A 26751-nucleotide genomic window follows, 5' to 3' on the forward strand; every position below is an offset into this window, starting at 1 on the left:
ATGATTAAAATTAGATTCATTAAGTGAAGGGACATGCACAGTAGAAAAATGAATCTTCAATCTAGTCTATCAATCAAACGAGGACCACTACAACCATGGCCCTTAGTAACCAGTACCTCCTTCCTTTAGAGGCCATAAAAAAGATCCTCAGGACCCCTGAGTTCTTGATCTAGGGTCTTGTGCATACAAGCCAAGGTATAAGATTGTGTTAAACACCCTGCGTAGTCTGGTACCTGCTATGCATTACACAGCATACGTCTAACAATTTTTTAAACTGAAAAAAATTTAATTAAAATATACCTCCCTTTCCTTTTTCCCGTGTTCCTTCCATTCCAACCCATTTTCCCTTCCTCCAACTTCTCTTGTGTTCCCTCCTTACTGCCTCTTAAATCAATGGCCTCTTTCTGATTATCATTGTTACATCTATCTGTATGAGTGCATAAATATGTAACTACAACCTGCTGAAATGAGTGTGTCTTGTGTGTATGGTTTCAGGGCTGACCCCTTTGTATTTGGCTAACAGTTAGGAAGATCATCTCTGGGAAAGACTAATTCTCCCTCTGTTAGCAGTCATTAATTTCCTGGAGCTCTTTGCCTAGGGTCAGGCCCTGTGATAGCTCCCTTTCTGAGTTAGCATGTCTTTTGATGTTATCATTGCTTAGGCCTTGTTTAGCAGCCATATTTTTAAGGTATGATTGGTGAACCTTCCCTGTCATTTCTAGGATACACAGTTTCAGCAGACTTCCTGATACTCTGACTTTTACAAACCTTCTGGGGCATTCACTGGGCCTTAAATACATGAGCTACATTGTAAATGTATCTGTTGATATATTGCATGATCTGCTGATCTTGCATTATAATCTGTTATGATTTTTTGTTGGTCCCCATTTGCTGTAAAGATTCTAACATTTATGTTGTTCTCTTTACCAATAAAGACTTGGGAATCAGATGTTGGAGTGAAAACCTGCTAGATCAGAGAAGCTGAGGCGCAACCAGCTGACCTTCCTTTTCAGCTGGAGACCCACCAAAGGAAGCATCTCTCCACACCATCACAAACCAAAAAGGCCCATGAATCTCCAAGTCCCTCCCTTGTCCTTCCTGTGCATCTCTGTTTGTCTTTCCAGGTCATCTGTACTCTCTATGGTCAGTTCCTGTCAACTAGTCATTGGCTGTGCACCCTGATCCAACGTTAATTTTATTAACACAGTCTTGGAGTGTCACAGTGCATTGAAAAATCCCACATTTCCCCCTTTTTGTCTAAATAAAAAGAAAAGGTTTTAACTCTAACACAGTAAAACTATATACAAAAAGGACAATTATCAGATAAGAATTTTGTCCAATCTAGTCCATTAGTATTTGGCAAATTCAGAGAAAGTACTCTATTATCTATCCTATCTTGGTGAGTCCAAAGTTTTACACCTAACCCACTTTCTGTCATAACTTGTTTTAACAATCTAAAATATATATTTTTAAATCTTAAATTTTTTTCTTAGATAAACAACTTAAGCTTTTATGTCTCTGAACCTTACAAACTTTACATCTCTATTGTAAGTTTCTTTTATGAATTTGGTAACAAAGAAAATGGTAGAACTATAAATATCTAATCTTCAACCCCCATCAGAGACCTGAGAAGGATAAAATATTACCTTACCTGAGTAAACAGGAAGTGCCGAGCAAGCAACTTCTAAAACTACAGAAATGACAGAAACAGCTGGCTTCCTGGACAACATTGGGGCATCCATCTTTGGCCTAAAGATCTAGAATATCTGACAGACTTTTCTGTGAAGCAAGAATTTTGAAGGACTGTTTTACCTTGTCTTGGCAAAGTTTGCAGTCAACCTCCTTTGTGTCCTGCTTGTCCAATTTGGATGGCATACTGTCAGCAGTCAAGGCACAGGCAGTTTCTTGCCCAGTGTCTAGCTTTGTTATATTTAAAGCAAACTCCATATGGAAGTTCTTTGATGCCCATCATCCTTTTCTTAAGTAAATTGGTGCTGCCAGGAGCAGACATATCTCTCTGTCATAAAAAGCCTTATGTTATTAAAACATCTTAAATGCCATATTCATATTCTCTGAAGTGTTTGAAGCCACCTATCTATCTAAAATACATGAGGCTAATTAAAGCTTATTTCTGTCTACATCTAAACCCTTGCTACAAGTTTGTTATCTTAATTATCCTAAACAGTTTGTAATAGTAGCATTCAAGGACTAGAACTTCATATTACAATTTAAAATGAATTACATAGGTATAATACCTTACAGTATGTTGAAACAAAAATAACCTTAAATTTGTATCAATATACAAAAATCCATACCAATATAAAATTTTTACATTGGTAAAAAATAGTGGTTGCTTTTCAGTCTAAAAGTAGATTCAATAATCTACCCTTTTATCCAATCATTCCTATCCACCCCCACCCCACCGCCACTTTTTTTTTTTGGAAGGGATTCCTGAGTCTAACTTCCTTTGCTTAGTTTTCTCCTCAACTCTGACCAATAACAACTTGCAACTAATCTCCCTAAAATAAATAAATAAATAAATAAATAAATAAATAAATAAATAAATAAATATAAACATCCATAATCCACTAAACAACCAAAAACCACCTATCCCATTTCTTGGGAATGTGGGTGCCATTTTCTTAAAATTACTTTCTGTTGCCAGGCGGTGGTGGCGCACGCCTTTAATACCAGCACTTGGGAGGCAGAGGCAGGCAGATCTTTGTGAGTTCAAGGCCAGCCTGGTCTACAGAGTGAGATCATCTTTAGGGGACACTGAGAACATTGGGATAATCATCAGGTCGTGGGAGAGCTAGCTGTGCCATCTGTTGTCCAGTCTGTGTGTGGTGGGAAAGTACAGGCTTATCTGAAGTCTGGCTGGAGTAGCTTTGAGCCAGGACAATCCTAGCTAACTGCTTTGAAGTTGTCCTGAGCATTTTGTAGTCCAAAACTGATCTTTGGGTGGTGTTTGTCAGCTTAATGACATTACCATAATCCAGGTAGATTTATCATTGATCCAGGGGTCCCATCATCTTCTTGGAGACATCAAAGGTCACTGCCAGGAATGGTCACAGTTCACTGCAGAGAACTTAAACATTTTAAATGTCCTATGCAGAAGATCTCTGAAAGGTCAAAGAAACACAATCGATTAAATACATCTGGGTACACAAACTTAGTTCCTAGTTACCTGCTTCAGGGTCAAGCCCAAAATTATATACTGGAAGCTATATGAAGCTTATTTCTAGAATTAGTTAGTATTCTATATGACCACTAATATCATGATAAGTGATATTAGAGAATATATATATATATAATATTATAGATTTTGACATTACATTTGCACCTTAAGAAAAGTTTGAAAGAGTCAAAATAAAAGTAAAGAATTGTGATATTAGTGGCAATAGACTAGTACCTTAATTTTGGCTTTTCTTCTGTCCAATATCAGGTGGCTCTTCTGACATGATACAGAGATGTTGAATTTTTCTTTAATAAACATGGTTAGGTTTAGAGAAGGAGAGTGCCATGCTCCAACTCTAAAGACAGCTTTAATTTTTAATTGAACTAAGACTACAAAAAGATAATTTTCCCTTTATGTTTATTCAGAGTAGCAAAAACAAGCATTTGGGAAGATTTGTGATATTCTACCCTGTTGGAGGTGTGCTATGCCATTAGTCAATTTTCTCTTTTCCTTGGGACATTTTCTCTTGATATTCATCCTTCTTCTTTAGATGTTTTATGCTGTAGAATATTATTTTAAGGTGTATTACTTTTGTTTATGCTATAGAACATTTCTTTAATGATGCAAAGATGTGTTTGATTAAATAAAATTCACCTGTGGTCAGGAGGCTGAGTCAGCAACCAGCTGATAGGCAATGAATGGGAGAAGCCAGGTGGAGAGGGGTTTTTAAGTAGAGAAGAGAAGAAGCATGAGGGCCTCTCTGAGGAGCAGAATTCCACTTTAACCTTTGAATCTTTGTTCTTTAGAGGGACAGAGATTTAGTTAAGTTCCCTTCATAGCTTTGAAAGAGTCAGTGCTTGAGGGAACAGAATTTCCTCAGGCTGTTGCTCTTGGGGCCTGACCAGTGCTGGTTGTGGTGGAGTTGCAGCTGCTGATTCAGACAGCCATGGCTTGAAAGGCAGCAATAATTTTTTAAAAAGGACAACAGTCTCATTTGTCTGGTGGGCCTTCAGATTCCTTAGTTGGATGCTTTTATTCTCCTGAAAAGACAAAAACAAAACCTGCCCCAACCTTAACTTTGGGGAGTTCCTTTTTTGACAGGTTATACTTTGTTAGGGCAAATGTGTTTTGGCAACAGAAAAAGCATTATCTTTTAATAATTTTTTTCATACTTGATAAAATGAAAGGCATTTGTTAGTCTTATAAGTTAGTTTGAATTGAAGGACCAAGCTGTTTGATGAACTATTGCCTCTTCTAAGCAAGAGGTCTCTCCTGTTTGAATCTAATCTTTATCAATCTTGATGGTATTCAGAGTTTTTCTTCTCCTGTGGAAACAAAAGCAAAACCTCTTCCCCAAGATAATGCATATCCTGGTTTCCATTGTGAGGCCAACACACCTTTAAAGTATACTGGCTGATTTAATTCAGCAGTTTTTTCCTACTATCCAATGTGTCTCCACAGCTGTTGTTCCTTTTTCATTATCATTTAAAAATTTTAAAGTCAATAAAGCATTGTGCAATCTATCTCTGGGAGTCTTTGTTACTCCTTTCTATTTATTAAGCATATTTTTAAAAGTGTGATTAGATCTTTGTATAACTGCTTGTCCTGTAGGATTGTGTGATATACCTGTTATATGATTTATGTTTTTATATGCAAAAATGCTCTTTCACTTTACTGGAGACATATTCTAGAGCATTGTCAATCTTAATTTGTACAGGTATTCCCATAATGTCCATAACTTCTAATAAATGTATAATTACAGAATCAGCCTTTTCAGAACTTAGTGCAGTTGCCCATTGAAATCCTGAATATGTATCTATGGTATGGTGAACATATTTTAATTTTCCAAACTCCACAAAATGAAATACATTTGTTTGCAAAATTTCATTTCTTTGAGTACCCTTTGGATTACTTCCTACAGATAATGGAGTTTGGTTCTAAAATGAACAAGTAGGACATTTCATTATAATTCCCTTGGCTTGTTGCCAAATGGCAGAAAAATCTTCTTCAAACCTTTGCTACTAACATGATGTTTCTTATGAAATACTGAGGCTCCTAGCACATTTCCTACTAACAGCTGATCAATTCCATCATTGCCTTGTGCTAGAGGGCCTGGTAGACCCCTATGGGATCTCAAATGTGTTATGTATAGGGGATTATTACTTTTTCTGATTATTTCTTGTAATTGAATAAATAACAAAGTTAATTCTGAATAATCTGGAATAAGTTAAGTGATTTTGATATGTAAAACAACTCTTTCTTTACACTGAGAGTCAGTAACTGTATTAAGAGGGTCTGGAAAATCTAATAATACCATGAGAATAGCACATAAATCTGACTTTTGAACAGAATCGTAAGAGCCATTTCACTTAAATTTCATGACTTATAACCTGCCTTTCCTGATTTATTTGTATCAGTATAGAATATAGGGGCTACAGAAATTGGTGTTCCTCATACAACATGAGGAAGAATCCAATTAGTTCTTTTTTATAAACTGAATTCTCTTGCTTTTGGGATATTTGTTGTTAATCTCTCCAAAGAAATTACTGCAATGTATTTGCCAATTTTCATTTTCCACCCAAAATGAGGCAATTTCAGCATTAATAAAAGCTACCACAATTTCTGCTGGGTCTAATCCTGCTGACTGACGAGTCTCAATTTTCCTTTCAGAATCAATTCAGAAATCTTTTCTACATAGACATTTAACTTTTTATTCTGTTTTTGAGGTAAAAATATATATTGTAAGATATTGTCTTCTCTTTGTTTTAGAATTCCTGTGGGGAATGAAGCATGACTAGGACACAATCAAGCTCTGGGCCCCAGCGATCTGCATTCGCATCCTGCAGTTTCTTTTCTACCAGAGACAATTCTCTCTCAGCCTCACCTGATAGTTTTCTTGAACTATTTAAGTCATTCTCACCTTGTAAGGTTTAAAATAAATTACTTAGTTCTTGAGCTGTTAATCCAATTGTGGGCCTTAGTTAATATTTCCCAGCAATTTTTGAAAATCATTAAGAGTTTATAATTGATCTCTCCTGATTTGTACTTTGTGTGGTTGAATTTTCTGTAAACCCATCTTATATCCTAGGTAATTAATAGAATCTCTTCTTTGTATTTTTTTTTAAGGAGTAATTTGTAATCCTCAGCAAGGCAAAATTCTTTTTACTTCATAAAACATTTTTCCTAAGGTATTTGTGTCTGAATCAGCCGGTAAGATATCATCCATATAATAGTAAATTATAGATTGAGGAAACTGTTTACAAGTTATTTCTAATGGCTGTTGTACAAAATATTGACACAAGGTGGGGCTGTTTAACATTCCTTGTGGAAGAATTTTCCAATGGTACCTTTTAACAGGCTGGGAATTATTAAAAGTAGGCATTGTGAAGGCACATTTTTCTCTATCCTGTTCTTGTTAAAGTATAGTAAAAAGTAGTCTTTTAAATTAATTACTATAATAGACCATGACTTAGGTAATAAAGAAGATCAGAGAATTCCAGGCTATAAAGAGTCCATTGGCTGGATTACCTTATTAATAGATCTCAGATCTGTTACCATTCTCCATTTTCCAGATTTCTTTTTAATAACAAATATAAGAGAATTCTTCAATATGTTGAGCATTTACATGCTTCTGTATCAGCTGTTCCAGTGCTTACAATGTCAAAGGCCATTGTTCTGACATTATTTGACATTTTTCTGATGTCAAAGGCCATTATTTCACCTACACAGGTTTATCAGTTAACTATTTTAAAGATAGGGCTATTGGTACCTTTGAAAAAACAACAGCAGGTGTGCTTTGCTTAACCTTAATGGTCGGTGATTGTTCTTGATAATACCTTTTAACATTTCTCTCAGAAGTATTCTTTATTTTATAATTTGTTTCTGAGATTGGAGGAATGTTAATTTGTGTTTTCCATATCTCTAGAAAAAACATTGTTTCTAGAAATGACTTGCCAAAAATTCCTTTTCAAATAACCTTGCTTATCACAATTAAAACATCTGACATTTTGATTTTTCTTAAAATTTTTAGAAATCACTTCTCCTATCAAAGTAGTAACTTAAGTATGAGATCCAATATCAGCTGTATTTCTAATCCATTCCTCTATTGGTGCTGATCTTGCCTTTAAAAGCCTAACCACCCTTTTGCATTCTGAATTAGCATTTTCAAAAGCCAAAAATTCAATTACTATTTCTCTGACTTCTGGATCTATTCTATTTATAGTTGAAGTCAATCTTTGCAAAAAAATCAGTAAATTCTTCTTACAGGCCTTGTATAATTTTAGTAAATGACTCAGACCTCTTCCCTGACTCTTCAAACTTGTCCCAAGCATTCAAAGCTGCTAAATGACATAGGGCTGAGGTGTGATCTTCCAATTCACACTGTCTTTGCAACTCAGCACATTAGCATTCACCTAGAAACTGATCTTGAGAAATATCAGTATCTCGAGACCTAATTCATTGTTCTATGGCCCTAGCTTCCTCTTTTCACCATGTTCATCATTGTAACTGAGGACCAGCTTCCAATATTGCTATAGCTAAATATTTCCAGTCTTGGGGGATAATTCTGTTCTGAGTTGCCCATGAATTTAACATTAGCTTCTTATAAGGTGAATACATACCATATGAAACAACTGCTTCCTTAAATCTCCTCAAATCCAATATTTATATAGGTTTCTATTTAACTTCTATATAATCTTAGGGGGTCATTCTTGTATAGTAACTAGATAAACTAAGGTTGGTTTTGTTTTGTTTTGTTTTTCAAGACAGGGTTTCTCTGTGTAGTTTTTGGAGCCTGTCCTGGAACTCTCTCTTATAGGCCAGGCTGGCCTCGAACTCACAGAGATCTCCCAAGTACTGGGATCAAAGGTGCAAACACCACCCGAGTATAAGGTTGGTTTTCTAATAACTTTGGGTCCCCCCTCTTCAGTTTCATCATACAGTGGTAAGAAAGGTTCTTGTTTAAATTTCTCTGTCTGTGTTTGAGTATTTTTCTTACTTTTATTGGTAAGTCTTTCTAAGGCTTCTATCTTATCAATAGTAAGTCTTTTTAAGTCTTGTTTCTTATTTGCCAATTTTTCATAGTTGGCACAGTCATCAAACCACTTTTTAAGGATAAATATGAATTATCAAACTGGTAGTAATTGTAGCAGGCATTATATCAATCCCAGCTAAGTTGGTTATCTTTTCTTGTTTTTTACATTTTCATGCATCCATTGTGGCACAACACAGAGTCCTCAGCCCCTGCACTGTGGTATTTCCCATCCTTAACTTGTGGAAGATTTTTCTTTGGACTTCCCAGTTGTGTTACCAGATCTGCTGTGAAGTCTGTGGTGGTGGAGCTGTGAGGCACTCAGGGCCAGGGTGCAGGCACAGGGGACCTCAGCAGCAAAAGCTGCCCAAGGAGTGGCTGTGGACCCTGGCGAGACTGGCGGCTTCAGAAGCCACCGCATTATGTTGTGCTATGCGTTAGATACCAATTTTTTAAAATCTAAGTTGTTCTATTTATCAATAAAGACTCAGGAGTTAGATGTTGGGGTGAAAACCTGCTAGATCAGAAAAGCCAAGAGACAGCCATTTGAATTTTCTTTTTGGCCAGAGACCTAGCAACAGAAGGCCTTTGAATCTCTGAGTCCTCCCTCTCCTTCCTGTGCATCTCTCTCTGTCTGCCTATGGCTAATTCTTGTCAGCTTGTCACTGGCTCCACCCTCTAATCCAAGGTTAATTTTATTAACACAGTCTTGAAGTTTCACAATGCGATCAACTATCCCACAACACATTTATTTAAAAATCGAAAACCATTTTATTTATTTTATTTTATTCTATTCTATTCTATTTTATGTGTCTGGATGATTTGCCTGACTGGTGACAACTGTACACCACATGTGTTCAGTGCCCTTGGTAGTCAGCAGAGGGCATCGGATCCCGGGAACTATCATTACAGATGTTTGTGAGCCAATGTGTGGGTGCTGGGAGTTAAATCTGGATCCTCTGGAACAGCAGCCAACGTTCTTAACTGCCAAGCCAACTTTCCAGGCCTTTCTAACTTGAGATTTTTATATTATTGTTATGTGTATGATGTGGCACACATTTGTGCCACAGTGCATGTGCGGAAGTCAGAGGACAGCTTTGGGGAGTCGGTTCTCCCTTTCTACCTTTATGTGGGTTCTGGAAATCAAACTCAGGACATCAGGCTTGCACAGCAAGTGTTTTACACATTGAAATATCTAACCAACCCCTAATTTATGTTTTATTTTTATTGTTTTGGTTTTGTTTCTTGAGACAGAGTTTCTCTGTATAGTCCTGGCTGTCCTGGAGCTCTTTCTGTAGACCTTGGCTGCATACCTGGCAAGCACTCTGGGAACTTCACACCCTAGTCTGTTCTTACCTTTATTTGACTCTTGTTACAACACTTGTAAGCTTATGTTCAAGACTCTGAAATTTAGAATTTAATTATCTATTCTGGGATTTTGGAGATGGAGACTCACTATGTAACCAAGGTTGGCCTGGAACTCAAAGTCCTCTTGCCACAATTTCCCAAGCACTGGGATTGCAGGTATACACCACCTGTAATCTGAAGGTTAGGACAGAAACATATGTTTCTCAGGGAGGGAAACCATTCAACTCATAGAAGCCAATAGCCAATCATGTCAGTGAACCAAGACTTGCCGCTCAGTGGGAGCAGCATGGACAGTAACTGCATCACATCTGTCTTCCAGATGTTAGATGCCATCCAAGCCTCAGTAACTAAGAGATAGCCCAAGAGAAAGGAGTGATATCTCTCCTTTGCACTGAGGTGAAGCCCTTGTCTCTCTAAAGAGGGGGTTTGAGCTAATCATGAAGCCCAGTGACAGGACACAAGTATATCATGCCAGCAGCAACATTTTTGCTATATTCTGCCTCTCTACCATGTTAACTTCCTGCTGTGCTGAAACCAGTACATGCAAATTCCTTTAAGCCAGCAGATCTAAAATTTATTTTCGTCTCCAGCCCAATTAGGAGAAAATCAGGATTCCACTTGCTCCCACTTCCCAGTGGAGACAGTTAGGTGATAAAAATGGAATGGTGTCCTAAAGGCATCTGAGAAGCTGGGAGATTGGGGGTACATCTGTTTTGACTCCTGTTCCATGCAATGCTTAAAGCCTATTTATTGAACAATTATAGTCCAAAAACGCTGCTGACACAAATGTGTTATTAAACACTGGGGCTTGCCAAACAGCCCACAGCAGGTGAACTTGACAAGGCAAAATTGATCCTGTAGCATGATCTGAACAAAAAGCACAGTAGTGGGAAGCTATGGTCAAGGCAAGGCAACGTAAGGACAGAACGGCCTTCCAGGACCTTTTCAAAATTTCTCTCCTCAGCAACACCCTTGAGCACTATAGGCAGGTCCTGCCTGTTGGGCAAGCCTGGTAGGATGCCTGTTAAACAGTCGAGTTTCCTCTTAAAATTTTTAGTACATATTTTTATTCATTAATTAATTGGTTAATTATTTTTCAGCTTGATCACAGCTTCCCCTCCCTCCTCTCCTCCTGGTCCCTCTCCAACATCCCCTCTTGCCCCACCATCCACTCCTTCTTTCTTTTCAGAAAAGTCCAGGCCTCCCATGCTTATCAACCAGATCTAGTTACAGTGAGACTAGGCACCTCCCCTCCTATGAGGCAACCCAGCCAGAAGAAAGGGTCCCAAAACCGGGCAACAGGGTCCAAGACAGCCCCTTCTCCCACTGTTAGGAGTCCCACAAGAAGACCAAGCTACACAGTCCCATGCAAGCTCTCTGGTTGGTGGTTCAGTCTCTGTGAGCGCCTATGAGCCCAGGTTAGTTGATTCTATGGGTTTTCTTGTAGTGTCCTTGACCCCTCTGGCTCCCACAGTCCTCCCTCTCCCTCTTCCACAGGATTCCCCAAGGTTCATCTAATATTTGGCTGAGGGTCTCTGCATCTGTTTCCATCAGTTGCTGGGTGAAGCCTCTCTGATGACAATTGGGCTACAACAATCTATGAGCATAGCAGACTATCATTAGAAATTATTTCATTGACTTATTTTTTAAAATTGTTAGTCATATCTGGTTCTATCCTAGGTCTCTGAGCTAACCAGCCTCTGGGTCCTGACCCTCCAGGCAGTGTCAGGGGTGAGCTCCCTCTCTCATGGTATGGCTCTCAAGCTGGACCAGCCATGGTTGGCAACTCTCATAATTTCTGCACCACCTTTGCCCCAGCATATCTTGTATGTAGGGCAAATTATAGGTCAAAGGTTATGTGGCTGGGTTGATATCCCAACCCCTTCCCTGGAAGTCTTGCCTTGTTACAGGAGATAGCTGGTTCAGGCTCTGTAACATTGCTAGGAGTGTTAGCTAGGGTCACCCTCATAGATTCCTGGGAGTTTCCATTGTACTAGGTTTCTAGCTCATCCCAGAGATGCTCCTGATTCTGGTTGTCTCTCCCAGTACTCTCTCCCTCCACCCTACCCAACTCCTGTTTCCAGACCCATTCCCTCTCCACTTGTGATGTCTTCTGTTTCCCCTTCACAGTGACATTCACGTGTCGTCCCCCCCCCCCCCCGCCTTGAGCCCTCCTTGTTACTTAGCTTCTTTGGGTCTGTGGATTGTAGCATGGTTATCCTGTACTTTATGGCTAATATCCACTTATAAGTGAGTACATACCATGTTTGTCTTTCTGTGTCTGGGTTACCTCATTCATGATGATCTTTTCTAGTTAAATCCACTTGCCTGAAAATTTCATGATGTAATTTTTTTTTTTTGAGCTGAGGATCGAACCCAGGGCCTTGCGCTTGCTAGGTGAGCGCTCTACCACTGAGCTAAATCCCCAACCCCTATGTAATTATTTTTAACAGCTGAGTAATATTCCAATGTGTAAATGTACCATGTTTTCTTCATCCATTCTTTGGTTGATGAACATCTAGGTTGTTTCTAGTTTTTTGCTATTATGAATGAAGCTGCTATGAACACAGTTGAGCAAGTACCCTTGTAGTATGGTGGAGCATCCTATGGGTATATGCCCAGGAGTGATATAGCTCAGTCTTGAGGTAGATTTATTTCCAATTTTCTGAGAAACTACCATATTTATTTCCAAAGTAGCTGTATAAATTTGCATTCCCACCAGCAATGGAGGAGTGTTCCCCTTGCTCTACATCCTCTCCAGCATGAGCTGTCACTTGTATTTTTGATCTTAGCCATTCTGACAGGTGTAAGATGGAATATCAGAGTCCTTTTGATTTGCATTTCCCTGATGGCTAAGGATGTTAAACATGTCTGTAAGTGCTTCTTGGAAATTTGAAATTCCTCTGTTGAGAATTTTCTATTTAGATCTGTGCTCCATTTTTAATTGGATTATTTGGTTTATTTACTCTATTTTCTTGAGTTCTTTATATATTTGGGAAATCAGCCCTCTGTCAGATGTGGGCTTGGCAAAGATCTTTTCCTATTCTGTAAGCTGCTGTTTTGTCCTATTGATGGTGTGTGTCCTTTCCCTTACAGAGTTTTTCAGTTTCATGAGGTCCCATTTATTAATTGTTGATTATAGTGCCTGTGTGATTTTTCCAAGTAGTGGCTTTTGTGATAGTAGCTGAATTCCATTACATTCTCCTGTGGCTTGCAGCACACTTCAACTTGAGTTTTGTGCATGGTGACAGACATGGATCTATTTGCATTCTTCTACATGCAGACATCCAGTTGGGCCAGCACCACTTGTTGAAGATGATTTCTTTTTTTCCATTATATATTTCTGGCTTCTGTATCAAAAGTCAGGTGTCCATAGATATGTGCATTAACATCTGGATCTTCAGTTCCATTGATCAACCTTTGTCAGTTTTTATGCCAATACCATGCAGTTTTTTATTAATATTGCTATGTAGTACAGCTTGAAATCATGGATGGTGATACATCTGGGAGTTCTTTTATTGTACAAGATTGTTTTAGCTCTCCTGGATTTTTTGTTTTTCTGTACAAAATTGAGTATTGTTCTTTCAAGGTCTGTAAAGAATTGTGTTGGCATTTTGATGGAATTGCATTGAATCTGTAGACTGCTTTTGGTAAGATTGTCATTTTTACTCTGTTAATCTTACTGATCCATGAGCATGGGAGATCTTTCCATCTTCTGATATTTTCTCCAATTTCTTTCTTCAAAGACTGATACAATTACTTTGACTTCTTAGTATCTGTGTGCCTGTGAGTGTGTGTGTGTGTGTGTGTGTGTGTGTGTGTGCAGATGTATCTGTGTGCATGTGAATGTGTGTGTATGTGTGTGTGTGTGTGTGTGTGTGCGCGCGCGCACCCACATGTGCACATAGGCTAGGGGACGACCTAAAATGCCATTCTTCAGGAGCCATCCATCTTTTTTTTTTTTTTTTTTTTTGAGGCAGGGCCTCTCACTGCCCTGGAGCTTACCAAGAAGGCCAGGCTGGCTGGCCAGTGAGCCCCCAGATGACCTGACTCTGCCTCCCAAACTCAGGTCTTCATGCTTGCCCCACCCCAAGTCCCAAATGATATCTTCAAAATCTTTTTTGAGTCTTATTGGGTTGGCTGGCTTGGAATTTCCTAGGTAGACTGGGCTGGCCTTGAACTTATAGTGATCCTCCAGCCTCTGCCTCCAGAATGATGAGATTAAAGGCATGAGCCACCACTCCAGCGCTTCCCCAAACTCTTATGGAACTATAAGCAATGTCTAAGAGTTAACATTATTCTCAAGCATTGCTCATGGTTGCCCACAGAAAAGTTAGATGCCACCACTTATCAAAGAATCTTCTTTTTATAGCAAATGGAAAACACAACTGGACACAATGCAGAGATTAAGAGATTGTGGCGAGCCCAGGCCAGATGGGCACATCTACATCACAGCTCCTGCATCAATGGCTCAGGGAACATGGAGGAAGAGGGGGAATGAGCCGGAACACCAGAAAGTCTCTTCTAGAAATGGCTGCATAAATACCTAAAAATGGCAGTATTAATGGACCCACTAACACGAAGGGGACAATATCCCTGGGTCCTAGCCAGTGATATATAGGCAACTATAGGCAACTAATGTCTTCTGAGAGATGGAGAAATAGCCTCTCCCAGGGATGAACCCCCTCATTGTTATCCAATACCGGGTAGTCAGTCTTAAAACCACATTCACAGACAACGAAAATGGACTCATCAGGTTCTATTTATGTATTTGTGCATGCAGATACCCATACATATACATGTATATACAAATTCACAAATTTACCCATGCATACACACGCACACCTATATACGTACATATACACATACACATGTATGTGTGTGCATAACATAGTGATCACAGAAAAAGAAGCTATTAACTTGAGAGTGGCGGGTATGAGAGGGGGTGGAGGGAGGAAAGAATGAAGTGGAAGGAAGCGTCACGAGTCCCACTGCATGCGACGTGGACAGATGGTAAGGATTGTCTGCTTCACGACTGAAAGGACTAGTTCCACCTGTTCAAAGGAAAATTTAGTTATCTATTTATTTGTTTACTTTTTTCTGGGTTTTGAGACAGGGATTCCCTGTGTAGCCCTGGCTGTCCTGGAACTTGCTCTATAGACCCGGCTGGCCTCTACCTCCCCACTACCACCCAGCTTACTTACTTTTACATGAGACATGGTTTCTGAGGCTGGCCTAGAACTCACTCTGTAGCCCAGGCTGGCTCCAACTCATGGCAATCCTCCTGCTTTAGACTCCTGAGTGTGCAGATGTATGCCACTTTGCCTGGCTTTCACGTGTGTTCATGTTTTGTTTTCCTTCATCATCCTGGTTGCCATGTGATGAAGTGGACTTTGCCCAGAACAGGTAAGTAGCAATGTCCTCGCCTGGACAAATGGCAGAGGTGTTCTCAGGGTGGTGGCTGCCGGGTGGCACAGTTACCAGACAGGGCCTGTCGGCAGACCTTCACTGCCACACTTGGAGCAAGCTCTCTCCCATGGTGTGGGATATTATAAACACAGCTGCCCTGTCCATTGGCTAAGAGGAACATGCCCTGGAGACCACAAGCAACATACGTGCTCTCCTCTCTCTGGTGTGTATCTCAGGATGATTTTGGCAGGAATGGAGATGTATGGTGTAGGAGAGGTATCTCCTGGAGAGCCATCACACAGGGTTCTCCTGGAATCTCTCTCTCTCTCTCTTTTTTTATCCTGTATCCTTTGGTAGCTAAAAAGAGAGTAAAATAACGAGATGAAGCTGCAGCCAGCTAGCAAGAAAGACTGCCTGACCTGCAGCAGTAGGGAGCTGGGGAGGAAAAGGCTATCCATTCCCTGCACTGGTGCCTCACCCTGTTCAGTTCATGGCAGACTGAACCCAGAGGACAGCATCAGGCTCTGTTGCTCCCTGACTGCCATTCAGCTCATCCCACAGGAGTCTCTCACAGACGGAAAGAGAGAGAAGGTGGGCAGATCTAAGGCACTTCCTCCTGTAGTCCTGGTTGCCAAGAGCCTCATGTCTCCTTCTGCTGGGGGTCACACCTCCCTTTCCTTCAGCCTGCACATTCTGGAAACTTCTCATTGCTCTTTCAAGTTTTGCAACAGGTCCCTGCTGTGGCCATTATGTCATCCGACTAACATTGTGTTTGTTGTTAATAGATTTGTTAAATGTTTGGAAGGCCAGCTACCAGTTCCGAGTGTGGTCTGCCTTCTATGAGCTCTGGTGGAAAGCAGTGTCCACACTGACAGAGGCTGTACAGAAGCACACATGCCAGGCACACATGTGCTACTTTGCCCTAAGCTCGGGGTGGAAGTGTGAACATTATCATGTTCATACTGCTGACTATAAAGCTGAGACATGGAGAGCTTAAGCGGGTTCCTGAGAGTCACAGAGCAGGTAGACATGCAGAAGCAAAGAATCTAATGCAGGTTTCCTGGACCCAGGCCTTTAACCATTCTTGTTGCCCTGGACTTTCCTAAGAGACCATGGTGATGATGGTGATAATGGTGACAATGAAGATCATCATGATGGTGATGTATTGGTGTTGGCCACGGTGAGATGAGGGTCATGGTAGTGATGACTAGGTTGATAGTGGTGATGATGGTGATTGTTATGGTTGTGATGTAGTGATGATTGTCATGTCGATGCTGTGGTGATAGTGGTGATGGCAGTGATGATGGCCGTGGAGGAGATGATGGTGATGGTTGTGGTTATGTTGGTTAGTTGGTTAGTTTTTTGTCAGCCTGACACAAGCCAGCGTCATTTGGGAAGAGGGACTCTCAATTGAGAAAATGCTTCCGGAAGATTGGTTTGTACGCAAGTCTGTGGGGCATTTTCTTGGTTAATGACTGATGTGGGAGGGCCTAGCCCACTACGGGTGGTACCATCCCTGGGCAGGTGGTCTGGAGTGTATAAAAAATCAGGCTGAGCAAGCTGGGGGAACAAGCCAGTAAGCAGCGGTCCTCCATGGCTCCCACTTCAGTTCCTGCCTCCTGGGTTCCTCTCAATGAAAGACTAGGCTGTGAGCAGAAATAAACTCTTTCCTTCTCAAGCTGTCTTTGGTTAGGGTCTTTATCATGGCAATAGGAAGCAAACTAAGATAATGGTGATGGTGATTGTGATGTGGTGAAGATGGTGATGGCGGTGATAATGATGGTGACCGGTGGTTATAGTGGTGATAATGGTGATAGTGGTGATGATGGTGTTGGTGGTGGTAGTGTTGATATGATAATGGTGGCAGAGACAGTGATGATTGTATTAGTCATACAGCCTTACATTTGGACATGACCCTCAGATGCTCTCTGAATAAAACTCAGCAATCTATGAGTAAATAGTCTCTCATGATGCCTCTGAATGACCCAACCAAGGCCTTGGAACTCAACATCCCACCCGAGACACACTGCTCTTCTGAAAATCCCTTTGCAGACACACCTAACAATCAAGTCTTGCCAACTGCCTAGTATCTCTTAGCCCAGTTAAGCTGACACCTGAAATGAGCCATCATAGCCATATTATAAACTACTCCAAAATGCAGTGGCTTGAGCTGGGCATGGTCAGGAGGCAGAGGCAGGGGGATCACCAGTTCAAGACTAGACTGGGCTTCTTAGTGAGACTGCGTGGGTTGCTTGGCAAATACCCAGTTGAGATGGGGCTCAGCTAGATGACAGCTCAGGGGTCTTTCACTCCTCTCCAGGGACACTTGTTCACAGGTAAGTGAAAGAGTGTAAGCCATATCCACACCTCAGGTTGGCTGTGTGCCCTCAACTGAAGCAAGTCATGTGGCCACAGCCAAGTCCAAGTCTGACAGGTGCGAGAGCATGTGTTGCTCCACTGGAAATGCAGCAAGGCTCTGTAACAGGGTGGACAGAATAACTGGGAGCAATTGTTCAACCTAAAAAGCCGCTTGAGTTAGAAGAGAGCTGACTCAGGCTGGCCTCATTTGCATAAAGGAAAATCAGAACTTTTTGACATTTCCAAGGGACTTTAAGGAAGCTGGGATGGCTATTTATGTTCACAAAGTGACTCACATGAGTCACATGGCATGAAATAGGAAAATTCGATGCTAACTGTGCAGCCCCAGGGCTCCCTGCCTAACAGTAATAATATCTTGTGCTCAGCCTTTTCAAGCTCATGGTGCCTCCAACAGCCGTGTCTGACCTCACAGTCAAAACAACCCTTCTCAGGTCTTTGCCCAGGAGGGAACACAGGCATAAGGACTTGTCCAAGGCAACACAGCTTCTGGCTCATAAAAGCACTTTTTGGGTATAAATATTTGTATCCCCCAGAGGTCAGCAAACTACAGTACAGGACCACATCAAGAACTACCTCATTTTTAGAAATAGTTTTGGGCTGGGGAGAAGATCAGTTGGTAAAGTGCTTGCTGTTCAAGCCTGAGTACCCCAGAAGCCATGTGAAAACCCAGTGGTGGTGGCAGCAGCCTGTCACCCCTGGGCTGAGGAGGTGGAGGTGGGCGGATCCTTGGGGCTCACTGGCCAGCTAGTCTAATCTAATCAGTGAGCTCCAGGCCAATGAGAGATGCTTCTCAAAAGAGGTTGACAACCAATCAATTAAGGAAGAACTCCTGGGGTTGTTCTCTGGGCTCCAGGAGCACGCATGCACACGTGACACACGTCTCTCTCTCTCTCTCTCTCTCTCTCTCTCTCACTCACACACACACACACACACACACACACACACACACACACACACACGGATTGCTTTGTATCTGTTCACAGAACACGCTGGCTGCTTCCACAGGGCATGAAGACAGCAGAAGTAAAGAAACCACCTCTGCTTTGGCAACATCCTCATCCACTTTCTCACTGTCCTGATGAGTCAGCGCTGGACCCAGCCATGGAGGGGCTCCTTCCCTCCCCATCAGCGGTTGGCTGGATCCCACCAGCCTGGGCTGCACTCTCCTCACACAACTCTCCACACCTCTTCAGATGGAAACATTTTTCATTGTGTGTGTAAGTGTGTGCATGCTGTGGTGTGAGTGTGGAGGTCAGAGGTCAACCTCAGGAGACTATCAGAAAAGCTTCTTCCTTTCCTCCACAGGATCTTGGGGATCGAACTCAGGATGTCAGGATTGCCAGCAAGCTCTTTACCTGGCAAGCCATCATGAGGGCCCCCAAATAGAAGCAAAGAATACAACGACCCTGATGTGGGGTGTTCCCAACGTCTCCAGTGGGCTTCATTTCCTTGTCTGTTTGTCTCTCCCTTCTCTTGTGTGTGGGAGATTTTTTTTGTTTTTTTTTTTTTTTTTTTTTTTGCCGGAGCTGAGGACCGAACCCAGGGTCTTGCGTTTGCTAGGCAAGCGCTCTACCACTGAGCTAAATCCCTAACCTGTGGGATATTTTTTAGAGATTTATTTTTATTTTTTTAATATGTGTGCATGTGCACACAAGTGCAGGTGCCCTCAGAGGCCAGAAGATGGTGTCTGATCCCCTGGAGCCACCGTTAGTGGAGGTTGTGAGCCACCTGACAGGATTGTTGGGAAGTGAGCGCTGGTCCTCTGTGAGAGCAGTGTTTGCTCTTAACTACAGAGACTGATGTTTGCTTAAGTGTGTGTGTGTGTGTGTGTGTGTGGTGAATGTGTAGAGGTTATTTTGTGGAATTGAGCACTGGGGTGGGCCTACTAAATATTAGTCACAGATCCACCATGTGGGTCCCAGGGGTTGAACTCAGGTTGCCAGGCTTCTAAGCGGGCACCTTTACCCACAGAGGCATCTTGCAGGCCCCTAGGCTGTTCCTAGGGTGGGGGTGGGATACACTACCAACTTTAAAAAGAAATACAGGCGTTCAATGTGGCAGCGGATGTCTGTGATCCCAGCACCGGGGAGCCTGAGTCAAGATGTAGAGCTCTAAGCTAGCCTGGGCTACATAGCGAGACCCCCTGCCTCAAAAATAGGTAAGCAGGATCTGGCAGCGATGGCGCTCGCCTGTAATCCCAGCGCTCAGGAGGCAGAGGTGGATCTCTGTGAGTTCCAGGCCAGCCTGGTCTGGTCTGCAGAGTGAGTTCCGATACAGCCAGGGCCATGTAGTGAGACCCTGCTTCAATCAATCAATCAATCAGTCAGTCAGTCAGTCAGTCAGTCAATGAGTAAGTAAAGTAAATTATGGAATGCACTGGTTGGGGTGTGGTACATCACTTGCTTAGCATTTTCAAGCATTTTCTAAGTCCTGGGTTCCATCCCCTAAAGAAGAAGAGGAAAAGGATCTTTGGTCTAACCAGCTGCCGGCAAATCGCAGAAGCCTGCAGTCGGTGACCCTGCGCCCCAGAGCCTGCTTTCCCCTCTCCGGGCCTGCTGAGGTAATGTCGCACCGAGGAGGTCAAGGCAGAGGAAACTTGTTTCCAGAGCATGGATTAGCAGCTGCACCCTAAATATTGCTTCTCTAAGAGCATGAATAATTTAGGTCGCCATCGGCAAAGGAAATGTGGCTGAATTCTGAGCAGCCTCCCGCCTTCCCGCTGCCTCTCCAGGAACAGGTAGAACTGGAGTTCCTTGAGCGCCACCCTAGCTCTGCTTCTCAGAGACTCCAAGCCCTTAAAGCCCTCCCCTCCTTAGTTCCGCTGGGCACTGCGAAGTCACTGCAGTTAGGACACAGAAAACCAAGAAAAGGCTCTGGATTTCCCTGCAAGGAGCAATGAGGGAGGCTTGTTCTCAGCTCCTACTTGGAGGGTGCAAGACGCTTTGCTGCGGATGATCACAGGGCTCGGTCTGTCCCGCCTCCCCTCTAGCTTCCGCGGCGAAGCCGCCCCCTCCTTAACGCCACAGCTGGCGCAGCTGTCCTGTTCCTGCGCAGCTCTCCGCGCCCCACGCCGCTGCTCGTTTACACACCCCAAGGACTGGTCCATGGGTCCATGTACCACCCACTGCTTGGAAGCCTGGGCGCTGACCAGGTGAGACCCTCGGGCCTCGCGGAGGACTGGCCGTGGCACCCACTAGACCCGATGCAGGTGAGCAGGGCTCCGCATAGTGAGGTGCCTGGGGTAGGGCATGGCATTGGACTAGGAGTTCAGTTTTTCTTCTTATTGCAATAGATCTCCAGTCCTCTCTGTGAATAAGTTTTCTTTTGAGTTGATTTCCAAATTATATTTGATTCTCTGGGAAAAACAAACATGTCTTTCTCTGGAGAGTTTCTCTTAAAGTGTGTGTAAGTGGATAGACTTATTTCCCTTTTTCAAATGGTTCTTATTTGGGGAGGGGGTTGGGACCCAGGGCCTTGCACTTGCTAGGAAAGAGATGTCATTTAGCCGCATCCTCAGCTCCCAAATCCGTTTTCTTCTAACTAGCCTCAGCTCTGGGTCCGCAGCCCCTGGCGACCAGTGTCTTTGCTACCTGCTAGGGACACGTGACCGGGTGGTGAGAGTTACTGGTCTGAGTCCAGAAGGCAGCCAGTCCTTTCTCAGTCTTGTGGCCAGCAGGGCGTTCCAGCGGTTGGGGTTTGAGGGTCCCCGGCCCAGGCTCCGCGGCCCCATGGGCTCCACATGATCTGCGCGCCCTGGTGGAGACAGGTCTGGGCTACTTTGGACTTTGGACGAGAATGAGTGTAAATGCTCTCTCTCTCTCTCTCTCTCTCTCTCTCTCTCTCTCTCCCTCCCCCTCCCTCCCTCCCTCCCTTCCTCCTTCCCTCCCTCCCTCCCTCTCTCCCTCCCTCCTTCCCTCCCTCCCTCTCTCCTTCCCTCCCTCCTCTGTTTCCGGCCCTCACTCTGTCCCTTTTTCCTCTCTAGCCTCTACTCTCTCTCTGTCCCTCTCCTCTCTGTTTTTTTCTCTTTATCTCTCTTTTCCGTCTCTGACTCTCCTCTCTCCTCTCTCTCCTCTTCTTTTATCACCTGTGAGTCCTTCTCCCCTCCGAGTTTCTCCATGGTAACAGCCCACACACACCCCTTGCAGGACCCTGGGCCAGGCCCTGAGGGACTCGGGTGCGTATTCTCCCAGCCATCTCATGTCTCTTGCGAGATGAGGGGTGGGGGATGTCCCTGAGACCAGGAAGACAAACCAGGATGTGACCGGAGTTTGGGGGAGCAGAAACAGCCAGCAACGCCTTCTCCCTGCACCCCCTGCTCCTAACTGGAGGCCAAGGGCACATTTGAATAACCCCTGCCGGCAGCCCCTTCTGGTCGATGGTTGATGGTTTCACATGGCTTCCTTATGTCTCTTGTAGCGTGTTTCTAGGGTGATCTGAGGCCACTTGCAGATACTTCAGGTGTCCCCTCCATTATGTGGCCTCAAGCCCCTCCCCTCCTCAGCACCCTAACCCCTGGCTGCAGGGAGACCCCCCCATGCCTGAATTTATCTCTGTTGATGTCCTATTTCCCCTAAGATTCAAGAACCTGTGCAGGTACCACTTTCCCTCCTTGTAAGATGGGTTAATTCAATGTCATCTTCTCCCAAAGAGTCCGTAATGAGCAGTCCTTGGGGCCAGAGAAAGAGGGTGACATTGAAAGAAATGATGGGGCCCTGGCCAGCAAAGGAGTGTCCTGTGCTAGCTGCGGTCACTCTAGACTCTAGCATAGGGTTGAATTGTTTATTATTTATTATTATTATTATTATTATTATTATTTTTTTTTTTTACTGAGATAGGGTTTCTGTGTAGCCCTGGCTGGTCTGGAACTTTCAGCCTTCTGAGTTCTAGGATATAGACATGTATGAGCACTACTGGCTACTTTTTCTTGTTGTTAGCCTATCCGCTCTGAGGACCCTCAGGAAGGGCCAAGGAGGAAGGTTCTATTCTGGGATCTTTCAATCCAGGCTGTCTTCACAGCATGAGACAGTTTAGAGCTGCAGGCCAGCTCACTCTGACCCCTTGGGCAAGGCCAAGTTCATCTTGATAAGAAAGAGTTGATCTAACCAGTGGGTGGAGCCACCCTTGGGAGTCCCCAGACACTGCCCTGGAAAGGCAGACCTTGGACAGCAGCCCTGGCAGGGAGGTTGTTGAAGTTGGGGAGTGGAGTTTCTTGAGGATTCTTGGAACCTACCAGCCCAGGGTGAGGACCTTCCCAATTGCTGAGACCCTGAGTAGTCTCACTGGACTGTGACACCCTGGAGACCTCACAGTCATCCATCTATGCTTCAGGGTCCCTCACTGAGGACAGCGGCAGGGCAACTGGGAGGCTTGGGGTGGGTTACCCAAGCTCCACAAACACAGGCTACCCCCAGGAGGACGTGTGGTTTCCTTCCTCTTCTTTCTATGTGGTGCATGAGTGTATGCACATGGATGAAGATGCATGTGCACACATGTGCCCATGGATATGGCAGCCAGAGACCAGAGTCTTCCTCAGTCACTCTCCACCTTGTTTCTTGAGACAAAGCCTCTCACTGAATGGAGCTTGCAGATTCTGCCAGGCTGGCCGGCCTTTGAGTTCTAGGGGTCCAGGTGTCTCTGTCATCCTTGCTGGAATGACAGGTGTGTGCCACTGTGCCTGACGGTTTTTGTAGAAGTCAGTTCCTCATGCTTGCATGGCTTTACCAGATGAAGCCATCTCCAAAGCCCTTCCTCCTTCCTTCCTCTGAGCCGTGCTGTACCTGGCTTCATTTCTTCTTAAAACTGGTACTTAGAATACCCTTGAGGTGGTTTGGCCATCACCCTACACAGCCTTGTAATCTCCCACCACCCCAGATAGGCAGCACAGACCAATTCAGGTCATTCCAGCCCCCACCGCAGCTGCAGCAGCAGCCACTGCAGCTGCCATTGGTCCTGGGAGTCATGTGCGCTCTGTTTCCACATGGAACCTCATAGTGAGTGGTCCTTGTGTCTGGCTCCTCTCACTTCTGATGTATTCCTCCTAAATGCATTTTTAAAATTTTGGGGGCGCTAATTGCACATACAAATGGTTTGTGGTGGCTTGTGGTAGTTTTCAACTTACAATCTACAGTCACCTGGGAAAAGAGTCCCATTCAGGGGTTGTCTGGATTGTGTCAGCCTGTGAGCATGTTTGTGGGGGGCTGTCTTGATTACATTAGTTGATGTGTGAAGATCCATCCCACTGTGGGTGGCATTATTCCCTAAGCAGGGAATCTTGGACTGTATATGCTTAGAGTGAGGGCTGAGCATGAGTGGGAATTTTTATTCTCTCTGGACTGTGGATGTGATGGCTTCAAGCTCCTGCCTTGATTTCCCTACTGTGCTGAGCTGGTCCTAAACTGTGAGTTAGAAATAGACCCTTTCTCCTCTAAGTTGCTTTTGTCATAGTGACAGAAATGAAGGCAGAACAAGCTTGAGAGACCCTCTCACCCACCTCACAGCTTACATTTATTTCTCCCTCTTTTCCAGTGACTGTCCTTTCCCTACACAGACCAAGGCAGACATTAGAAACAGGACCATGTTCTGGCTCAGGCACAGTGGCTCATGTTATCTCTGCACTTAGGAAAAGGAGGCAGGAGGATTAGGAGTTGAATCTATAAGCCTTAGCTACAAGGCCACTCTGGGTTACATGAGAACCTCAATAAAACAACAACAAAAGAGAAGGGGTGACTGTATTATGCAGACTCCTAATCTCCAGGGACCACTTGTGTGTTCATATTCACATACATGTGTGTGTGGAAGCCAGTGATCAAATGCAGCTTTTCATGAGAAGCCAAAGCTTTTAAATATCCCTGGTTTTTAAAAAATATTTTAAATTTATTCTTTGACATTTTTGCATATATACAACATATCTTTTCCTTTTTATATTTATCTTTATCTTGTATGTCCTGTGCACACACACTCACGTGCAAGTGTTGCCAGTGCTGTGGAGGTCGGAGGACAACGTGCGGGAGTCTGTGGGTTTGGGGATGGAGTTCAAGACATCAGTCTTTACCCACTGAGCCGTCTCACCAGCCCCTGATACTATATCTTGATCATATCCACACACACTTCTCCCTCTCTTCCTTCTACTACATGCCTGTCACACTGAGGAGCAGGGTGTGGCGGCACACGCCTTCAGTCCCAGCCCTCAGGAGGCAGAGGCAGGCGGATCTCTGTAGGTCCAAGGCCAGCCTGGGCTACATAGTGAGTTCTGGACCAGTCAGGGCTGCATGGTAAGACCTTGTCTTGAACAAAACATACAATTTAAAAACCCTCACAGAGTCCAATTACCCACATGTGTGTAAGTATAGACCCGTGCACTGGAGCATGGCGTCCTACCAGGGTCACATCCCAGAAGAAAGCTAACTCTTCTCCCAGCAGCCATTAACTGCCAACAGTTCTTCAGCTGGGTGGGGGCTCAGGAGCACCTCCCCAGCCACCTTGATGTTCAAGGCTGGGCCTTTCTTGGGTTGGAGTGTGGTGGCTGGGTGACCTCCTGTCTCTGCTTCCTAGATCCCTGGCTACAGGTGCTGCCTCCACACCCATTTTCCTTCCTTCCTTTCTTCCTTCCTTCCTTCCTTCCTTCCTTCCTTCCTTCCTTCCTTCCTTCCTTCCTTCCTTTCTCCATCCCCTCTCTCCTTCCTCTGCCTCTCTCTCTCTCTCTTTTCATTTTCAAAATATATTTTTTCTCTTTCTTTTTATTTTATTTTTCAAGGCAGGGTTTCTCTGTGTAGCCCTGGCTGTCTTGGAACTCACTCTGTAAAACAGGCTGGCCTGGAACTCACAGAGATCTGTCTGCCTCTGCCTCCCAAGTGCTGAGATTCAAAGCATGAGCCACCACCGCCCGGCAGAATTTTTAAATTTTATGTGGATGTGTATTCCACCTGAATCCACATCTGTGCACCCCATGCATGCTTGGTGCCCACAAAGAGGGCAATGGATCCTGGAACTTGAGTTACAGATGGTTGTGAGCCACAGTGGGTACTGAGAATCAAACCTGACTTCTCTGCGGCATACAAGAGTCTATTATATTTCTTTAGTGTGTGTGTGTGTGTGTGTGTGTGTGTGTGTGTGTGTGTGTGAGAGAGAGAGAGAGAGAGAGAGAGAGAGAGAGAGAGAGAGAGAGGTGAGTGTTGTCACATGAGCACAGTGCCTGAGGAAGGCATCGGATCCCCTGGAGCTGAAGCAACAGATGGTTGTGAGCTGCTGGTGGGAACCAAACTCAGGTCCTCGGCAAGAGCCGTCTGTACCCTTAACCCCTGAGCCGTCGTTCTGACCCTCTCACCTAACTTTTCACTGGGCTCTGGGTTTTGAACGCAGGCCCTCTTGTTTGCAGAACAGATACTTTATTGGTAGAGTTGTCTCCCAGCCCTCTTCAAGCTTTGTTCAGGCCCAGACTGTTTGTTTAAAGGGAGCCCAACTTTTGAGAGAAAAGAAGAAGGGAAAGTGTTGGGACTCTAGTAGCCCCGCAAGTGTGTACCCCTAATGACTGACTTCCTCTCACTAAGCCCCACCCCTCTAAATAGGCCTTGTCAATAGGTTACCCACTGATGATGTCATAGCCTCACAAAGCCAGGCCCAGTTCTGCTCACAGCTCACTGGGGACCCAGCTCACTGGGGACCCAGCTCACTGGGGACCAATCCTGCAACAGAGATCTTGGAGATGACTCAGATCCAAACCATAGCAGCAGTCAATAAATACTTGTTCAAGACTGGGCACTATGATGCACGCTGTTTATCCACTTGGGAGGCAGAGACAGGTGGATTGCTGTGAATTTAAGGCCAGAGTGGTCTACATACTGAGTCTCTATCTCAAAGACTCAAGAGTATTTGTTCAACAAAGGAGCCACCAGTCACTGTGACCACTATAACAGTCAACAAGTTGAGTGATTAGTGCCTCACTGGCACACAGAGATGCCGTGCCGCCAAAGGGACAGGAAGAGTGAGGAGGTTGGCAAACATCTGCTGGTGCTGAGCACCAAGGAATCAAATGCACACACCCAGCAGTGTGCTATCAGCAAAATCACCGCCCACCACTGCACGCCCAGGGTGACTGACAGCAGCTTCCTGGAGGTGCAGGAAGAAATATCTGACTCTGTAGACCAGACTGGCCTCCTGTTTCAGCCTGGTGTTGGGTTTATAGGTGTGAGCCACTGTGCCTGGCTTGTGACACACATGCGTATGTCTAAGGAGGCCAGATGCCAGCCTTATATGTCATCCCTGAGACAGCATCACTTGGTTTTGTGAGACAGTCTGTCACTGAAACCAGAGCTCCCCCACCCATCCAGGCTAGCTGGCCAGTGACCTTCAGGTATCCTTCCTCCTCCATGTCACTGGCTCTCTGGTGTTG

The 26751-nt window shown here is 44.0% G+C and overlaps 1 protein-coding gene across 16 annotated transcripts in view; it reads left to right on the forward strand.

The window, feature by feature from the left end:
- Positions 1–20384: 20384 nt before the first annotated feature.
- Positions 20385–26751, forward strand: part of Cacna1a (calcium voltage-gated channel subunit alpha1 A) — a 300508-nt gene continuing 294141 nt past the window's right edge. For 13 of the 16 annotated variants that reach the window (XM_036186901.1, XM_036186914.1, XM_036186902.1 and 10 more), the window contains exon 1: positions 20388–20571. The gene's annotated coding sequence lies outside the window, so the exon portion shown is untranslated. Of the gene's footprint in view, positions 20572–26751 lie in introns of all 16 variants that reach the window. The other 3 variants (XM_036186915.1, XM_036186917.1, XM_036186919.1) reach the window with 2 other exon arrangements.

The sequence above is a fragment of the Onychomys torridus genome, chromosome 5 (genome assembly GCF_903995425.1).
Source record: "Onychomys torridus chromosome 5, mOncTor1.1, whole genome shotgun sequence".
In the NCBI taxonomy this organism is placed as follows: domain Eukaryota; kingdom Metazoa; phylum Chordata; class Mammalia; order Rodentia; family Cricetidae; genus Onychomys; species Onychomys torridus.